This window comes from Sciurus carolinensis, unplaced genomic scaffold (genome assembly GCF_902686445.1).
Source record: "Sciurus carolinensis unplaced genomic scaffold, mSciCar1.2, whole genome shotgun sequence".
In the NCBI taxonomy this organism is placed as follows: Eukaryota; Metazoa; Chordata; class Mammalia; order Rodentia; family Sciuridae; genus Sciurus; species Sciurus carolinensis.
Window position 1 is genome coordinate 274034 of NW_025920158.1, and position 7787 is coordinate 281820.

The following is a 7787-nucleotide window of genomic DNA, read 5'->3' on the forward strand; positions in this document are numbered from 1 at the left end:
AACTTTATAATGCCCTAAAGACTAGTTTTGTAATGGACTACTAGACTTGAAGACAAGAAGTTAATATTTCAAACCCATATTATTAGGAATTTATTTTTAACAAGCATGGCTTCAATTCAGTTTTTTGACTCCCCAATTTTCTGAACATTATGTGCATTGTCCTTTAGGTTCTACATTATCCAGAAGTCAGCTCTAAGCAAGCGCTAGTTGCTCATTTGTGAGTAACTGTTCCATTATAGGAAAAGGAGGTCACACTCAGCAAAGTCTGTGATAATCTTAGGTTCTCTGAGGCTCTCACTTCTCCGGGCTTCACTCTTCTCCTCTGCTGTGACTTGTCACTGAGAACAAGTAAAAATATGATAGATCTGCAGACTCTGACGCTTCTCGACACCCTAGGTTCTTAACTCCATGGGCAAGGTCCATGTTAAGAGCTATATACAGTAATAAGCTATAGCTTTTCCAATGAAAAACAAAACACTGTGATGGTCAGTCACAAATAGGCCAGGAAAATGGCTGTCATAATGTGAGGCAGCTCATAAAAACCAAAGGATGATACTGCTGCAGGAAACTTGTGAAAAGCATATATTAATTTAAATGTTCTGGATAATTGTGTTTTACAGAAAATCAGATCACTAAAATCACAGTAGTTAACTGTCTTCCTCCCACCAAACCCCTTATAAGGAAATAAGTAATGTATAAATATTTAGTAATGGTTACATGAATATTTAATAGGTAAATGATTATAACTGTGAAGTTACATTTACATCAACATATAAAAACAGTATTACTTGTGTCCATTTTGTAAGATTCAGGGTCAAATTACTGTCATAAAAACTAGTTACCAAATGTTTTCTCACTGCTTATTAGATTGCTGATCTTATTTCTCATGTGATGCCAAGTGGTGATGAGAATAATAAGTACTTACAGGTAAACACAATATGATCTAGACCTGCATGTGTAAGAAGAACAGAGACCTTGAGGAAGATTCCACAATCTTATTAACTAAGGATCACTTTCCACTCCTGTGGTAGAAACAGAAGAGAAGGCTCAGTAAGTACTCTGATGATCATATGATTAAACTTTATAAATAAAACTATTTTAAAAGGCACACTCATTCATTGCTGGTACGGTGGCAAATTGATGCAGCCACTCTGGAAAGCAGTATGGAGATTCCTTAGAAAACTTGGAGTGGAACCACCATTTGACCCAGCTATCTTACACCTTGTCCTATACCGAAAGGACTTACAATCAGCGTACTGCAGTGATACAGCTACATCAATGTTTATAGCAGCTCAATTCACAATTGCTAGATTGTGGAACCAACCTAGATGCCCTTCAACTGATGAATGGATAAAGAAACTGTAGTATGTATACACAATGAAATATTATTCAGTCATAAAAAAGAATAAAATTACAGCATTTTCAGGTAATTTGATGGAGTTGGAGAATATCATGCTTAGTGAAATAATCCAATCCCAAAAAACCAAAGGCCAAATCATTTCTCTGATAAGTGGATGATGATACATAATGGGAGGTTGGAGGGAGGCAAGAATGGAGGAAGGATGGATTGTATAGAGGAATGAGGAGTGGGGAGGGTGTGGAGAAGGAAAAATCATAGAATGAGACAAACATCATTAACCTATGTATACATATGATTATGCAAATTGTATGACTGTACTTCGTGTACAACCAAAGTTGCATCCAATGTGTATACAATGAATCAAAATAAAAAATAAAAAAATGGAAAACAAATTTAACTTTGATCAAGAATTAACTTATGCAATCTCTAATATCAACTATGAGGGCAGCAATACTTATCTCATTTTACAGAGGATGAACACACTAACAGGTTATTTGGGCATAATTCTCTGGTCCCAAAACTCATGTTTCTTCTTTTGACTATACTGGTCACTTTCCTACTTTCACACTCAGACTGGCCAAGATCACCAAGAGTAGTAATGTATGTAGTTCTACAATTCTTCTTTTGAAGCCTAATGTGTCAGATTTCAGACCTTGAGAACTTTCTGAATTTTAGAATGGTAATATGGGCTGCTGCTGTGGACAGCTCTGCCACAGTTCCCACTGCAGGCACCTGAAGGTATTCTCTGGGGGAAGGGGTGCAGCTGCCCCTGAGACTGCTGCCACAGATGCTGGAGGTATGTTCTCTGGCTGACAACATCAGGAGTTCTTTTCCCAGAGCACTGCTGCAATGGGCACCAGTACTGCTGCCTTCACCTAGAAGTTTTCTCTTGATTCACAACTACCCTGATGCTGCCCTGGTGCCTTTTGGTCATTTCTCTGGGCTCTGCTGCTGCTGTTGATGCAGTCACAGTCACCATCACCCAGAGGTGTGCTGCCCTTTACACTGCCTTGGATGCCCTGCTGAGAAGCTTTTGGACACTGGCAGAGACTGTTGTTCAATTTTCCACTGAGATTTATTCTATTTTTACTTTTTTCTTCTCTGGCATCTCTCTCCACTATATTTGGAGCAAGGTGTTTTTTGTGCATCAGTTTCTTGAAGAAGGTAACATGCATGCTGTCTTGCAGTTCTGTTATACATTCTGTATATTCTTATATTTTTGATTTTTCTTCTCTTTATATGTATCCTTCCTCACACTCATCTTTTCCTATATTCCCTTTCTAACTTTTCTACACATAACAGTAAATCTGTGTTGGTTCCTCTTTCATTCTTCCTGTGGATTTTTGCTTCTGGCTTCTCTCATGCTCCCTCATGAACTCCATGTCCTGCAATATTTCTATTCTTTCTTTGTCCACTATTTGAGATTGTAAATCCATTTGGAAAATTTTCTGTTGTTACTGTGAACAGGGATTGAACACATTGCTGTTTATAGTGAGAGGGCAGTTGGAGGCCTTGCTGGGAGCTATTAGATTTGAGGATAGATATGGTTTGCACTGGCTGCTACTGACATCAGTCTCCCTCTTAAAGGTGGGATAACTGGAAATTTTCTGTGACAATATAGGTCTACAGTGGAGAAACTGCATTGTCTCAGATTTACACAACTAGATGGGAAAACACAAGCAACATTAAAAAACAAGGGGACAAAGTGCCAAAAGCCAAGATGCCCTAAGAAGAGAAGTCACTGAACACACAATAGAATAAATGTCCAAGAAAAAGTTTAGTATATACATAGTTAAACTGATCTGCAAAGTAAAGGATGATATAAAGAGTGAAATCAAAGAGAAAATACAGGAAGTGAAATATCATTCCAATAAAGAGTTAGAGATTGTGGGGAAAAAACAAGCAGAAATTCTTAACATGACATATACAATAATTCAAATTATAAATTAAATGGTAAGTATCACCAACAGACTAGACCATTTGGAAGACAGAACCTTAGACAATGAATGCAGAATATTTAATATTGAAAATAAATGTGACTATGCAGAGAAGATTATAAGAATCCCTGAACAGAACTTCCAGGAATTATGGGATAACACAAAAGGACCAAATTTAAAAGTTATTGGGATAGAAGAAGGAGCAGAGATATAAAGAAAAAGGATATAATCTTTTCAATGACAAAATATCAGAAAATTCATCAAACTTAAAAATGAAATAGAAAATCAAATTCACAATACTTAAAGGACTCCACATGTACAAAACTACAGCAGACCCACACTGAGACACATTATAATGAAAATGAAAAAAAAAAAAAGAATAAGGATAAAATTGTAAAGGTCATGAGAAAAAATGGATATTATGTACAAGGGAAACCAAATTCACGGAGCTCAACTGATTTCTCAACCTACACCCTCAAATTGAGAAGGTCATGGAACAACACATTTCAAGTTCTGAAAGATTATGAATGCCAACCAAAAATTTTATATCCAGAAAAATTAAGTTTCAGATTTGAAAATGAAATTAAAAACTTCCACAATATACAAAAGTTCAAAAAATCACAAACAGAAAGCCTGAAATAAAGAACATTCTCAACAAAATACTCCATGAAGGTGAAGTGGGAAAAAAAGATGAAAACCAGCAAAGGGAGGAACTGTACTAAAGGAATAGTCAAAAACAAAACTAAATCAAATTAAAAGCCACAAATAAACCAAAACGACTGTTAATGAATGTCATATCTGATTAATGACCTTGAATATTAATTGCCTAATCTCATCAATTAAAAGACATAGAATTGCAGATTCGATTAAAAGCAAGACCCAACAAAATGCTATCTCCAAGATACTCACCTCATAGGGAAATACATCCACAGACTGAAGCTGAAAGAATGGGAAAAACATATCACTCATATGGATTGTACAAATAAGTAGGAATTTCCATTCTCATATCACATATAGTGGACTTCAAGTCAAAGTTAATCAGAAGGGACAAAGAAAGTCATTTCATTCTACTGAAGAGAATTATATATCAGCAAGGCATAACAGTTGTAAATATTTATGCCCCAAACAATGGAACATCTACATATATCAAACAAACCCTTCTCAATTTCAAGAACCACTTAGACCACAACACAATAATACTGGATGATTTTACACACACCTCTCTCACTACTGGAAAGATCTTCTAAAACAGCTAAATAAACTATAGAACTAAATAACAATCAATAATTTGGACTTAACAGGCACATATAGAAAATTTCATTCATCAATGAGCATATTATACTTTTTTCTTGGCAACACATGGATCCTTCTCTAAAATAGAACCATATACTATGACACAAAGCAACTCTTAGTAAATGCAAAAAAAATGGAGATACTACCCTGTATTCTATCAAATCATTATGGACTGAAATTAGAAATCAAGGACAAAATGAAAAAAATATACAGAGGTAAAAGAGAATACCAATACAACCTACCAAAATTTCTGGGACACTATGAAGGCAGTCATAGTGCCTTTTTAAGAAAAAACTTCACTGCATTGAACTCATTTATTAAAAGAATAAAAAAGGCAACAAATAATGACCTAACCTTACATTTCAAAACCCTAGTAAAAGAACAAATCAACACCAAAAACAATAGAAGACAGAAAATAATTAAAAGCGAAGCTGAAATCAATGAAATTGAAACAAAGAAACAATTAGAAAAATTAAAAGTTGGTTCTTCGAGAAAAATTGATAAACTCCTATTCACACTAACAAAGAGAAAAAGAGAAACCCAAATTACTGAATATGTGATGATAAAGGAAATATGACAAAGGACATAACTGAAATAAAAAAGATAACTAGAAACTATTATTAAAATTTAGACTCCAATAAAATAGAAAATATTGAAGACATTGACAAATTTCTAGAAACATATGACCTACCTAAGCTGAATCAGGAAGTCATACATGATTTAAACAGAAAAATTTCAAGTATTGCAATAGAAAATGCCATTTAAGCCTACCAATTAAGCAAACCCCAGGGCCAGATGGATTCCCAGCTGAGTTCTACAAGACTTTCAAAGATGATATAAAATGTATACTCCTCAAATTATTCCATGAAATGGAAAAGAAGTAAATCCTTCCAAACTCATTCTATGAGGCTAATATCTCCCTGCTACCAAAATCAGATGAAGACATATCAAGGAAAGAAAACTTCAGACCACTACCCCTGATGAACATAAATGTAAAGATTCTCAATAGAATTCTGACCTCCATTTATTTGACTCCTATAACCAAGATACCAGCCAATCCTCTCTGGTTGATGAAGTCATAAGAATCAAACAAAAGTATATATTAAAGCATTGTTTAAAGTAAGACAAGGTTTAGGTTTGTCATATGCATTTTTATTAAATAGGACAAGAATATGAGCCAAAATCTTCTATCTCTGATGGGCCAGGAAACAAACTAATGTAAACATAGCCACATTATCCTCAAATGTTCAAAATGACCCAGGGGAGACATAGAAAATTGAAGATTCAGGATTAAAATTTCAGGTTTAAAGAAAATTCCCAAAAGTAAACTTTAAAGGAGGCTTACAAATTTATTCTTCTTTTAATCTCAAGACTTTGCTCCTAAGCCTGATACACTGAAGTGTTGATTATATACCAGCAAAGTTTTACTTATGGGATCATAACATTGATAGAAAACTACATCCAGAGAAACAGCATGATATTGGTCAGCATGATATTGTACAGCCAGTATAGAGGGAGAAAGAAACTGCAGGAGACAAAGACTTTCAGAAGAGTCAGGAAATCCAAGTTTTAGTACTGACTCAGTGTCTGTATTTGTCCCAGAAGAAGACAAATTTGCCTTTCTGAATTTGTTTCTTCATCTATGGACAAAAAGGGGTGACAACTGCTAATCTATGCCTTGAAAATTTTATGATAGCAAAAGGTCATATTATATTCCCTATTCGCAAACCTGTGTTCCTTTGTTCATGCTACTTCCTTGATAATGTTCTTTTCCCATTTCCATTTCTCTAATCAATTAGCTCCTATTCAAACATCAAAGCCTACTCAAAAAACACTTTTTATGTGAAGTCTTCCTGAATGTACACACAAAACTCACACCTTCCTTCCACTGGGATTCCATAATACCTGTGAAACTTATTATAGTTGCTTCTAGGTCTAGTAGAATATGATACCAAAACTATTATTCTTCCCTTCCCCTGGAAGTAAGAAATATGTTAATTTTAAAAGAAAAATGTGCACAATCTGTGCTCCATAAATATATATTGATGGAACACAAGCATGCTAAGGCACCCCATTTCATATTAAGGTTACCTCCAGCCTCATTTTATAAAGTGTAACCTGGTCTGCACAGGTCTCCCTGTTGCTCTTATTCACTGGCATGATTTGCAAAAGAGAAGTGAACTTCTACTTTAGCAGGTGGTCAGATTGCATTGTTCAGTCACTTAAGCCAATCTTGGCACTTATCAGAGGTTGAGAACTGACACCTTTGTAAAGCCAAACAAAAAAGAATACAATCAAATGACAGCTGACTATGAAATCTAAGAAAAGGAACCAGTTTCAGGGTGTCTATTCATAATGAAGTAATAACTGTAACAGAAAGCCTCAGAGGCAGTCATTTACATATTCACTACTGTTTATAGTAAAATCAGGGCCAAAAAATTTTAGCTAGTAGTGCAAAATAACAAAAAGATGAGAGTGGGACTTTGGAAAATCTCTTCTGATAATCTAATAAAATCTCTCATTAGAATGATGTTATAATTATTAAAGTAAAATGGAAGTTATCTCTTTCATGAACAAGGTTTCATTCTACTTCTTCAATCAGTGTTATGGTTGTCCCTATAAGGAAATATATTTAAAAGAGTTCTTTTTGTTTTGTTATGACATATTAGGCCAAGGTAAAAAATAAAGCACAAATACTGCTTTTAGGCAGCTATGTTTGTCTATTTAGCAATAAGGACAAATAATCATGTCTGGATACCAAATAAGACAGATTACACAAAAATTTTCAGCTGTGACCATGCAGAGAACAAAACAAATTCTATTTTTTATCAATGGAATTTTCAGTATGTACAATTAAGAGGTTAAAGAAATTGATGCAAACTGATTTTTTAGCATTTAAATACTACTGAGTTTTTGAATACAGTGTTTAATACTGAGTAATTAATAAACAAGCTATGTAAACTATGAATGGTAGCCAGTATTGATCAAAAGTAAGCCAAATTTCACTTACATGCAACTTAGATATTCACTCAAAAAATAATAATGAGGGCATGTATACCTACCTCTTCCTTGTCTCATCAATGTGATTCATTGACATGCCAATACACAATGTTTATTGGTATCTCAAAACAGATCAAAGAGATTAAGTAAAAATTTTCAGAATTTAAAATTTCTAGAGCTACTAAATTTATTTATTT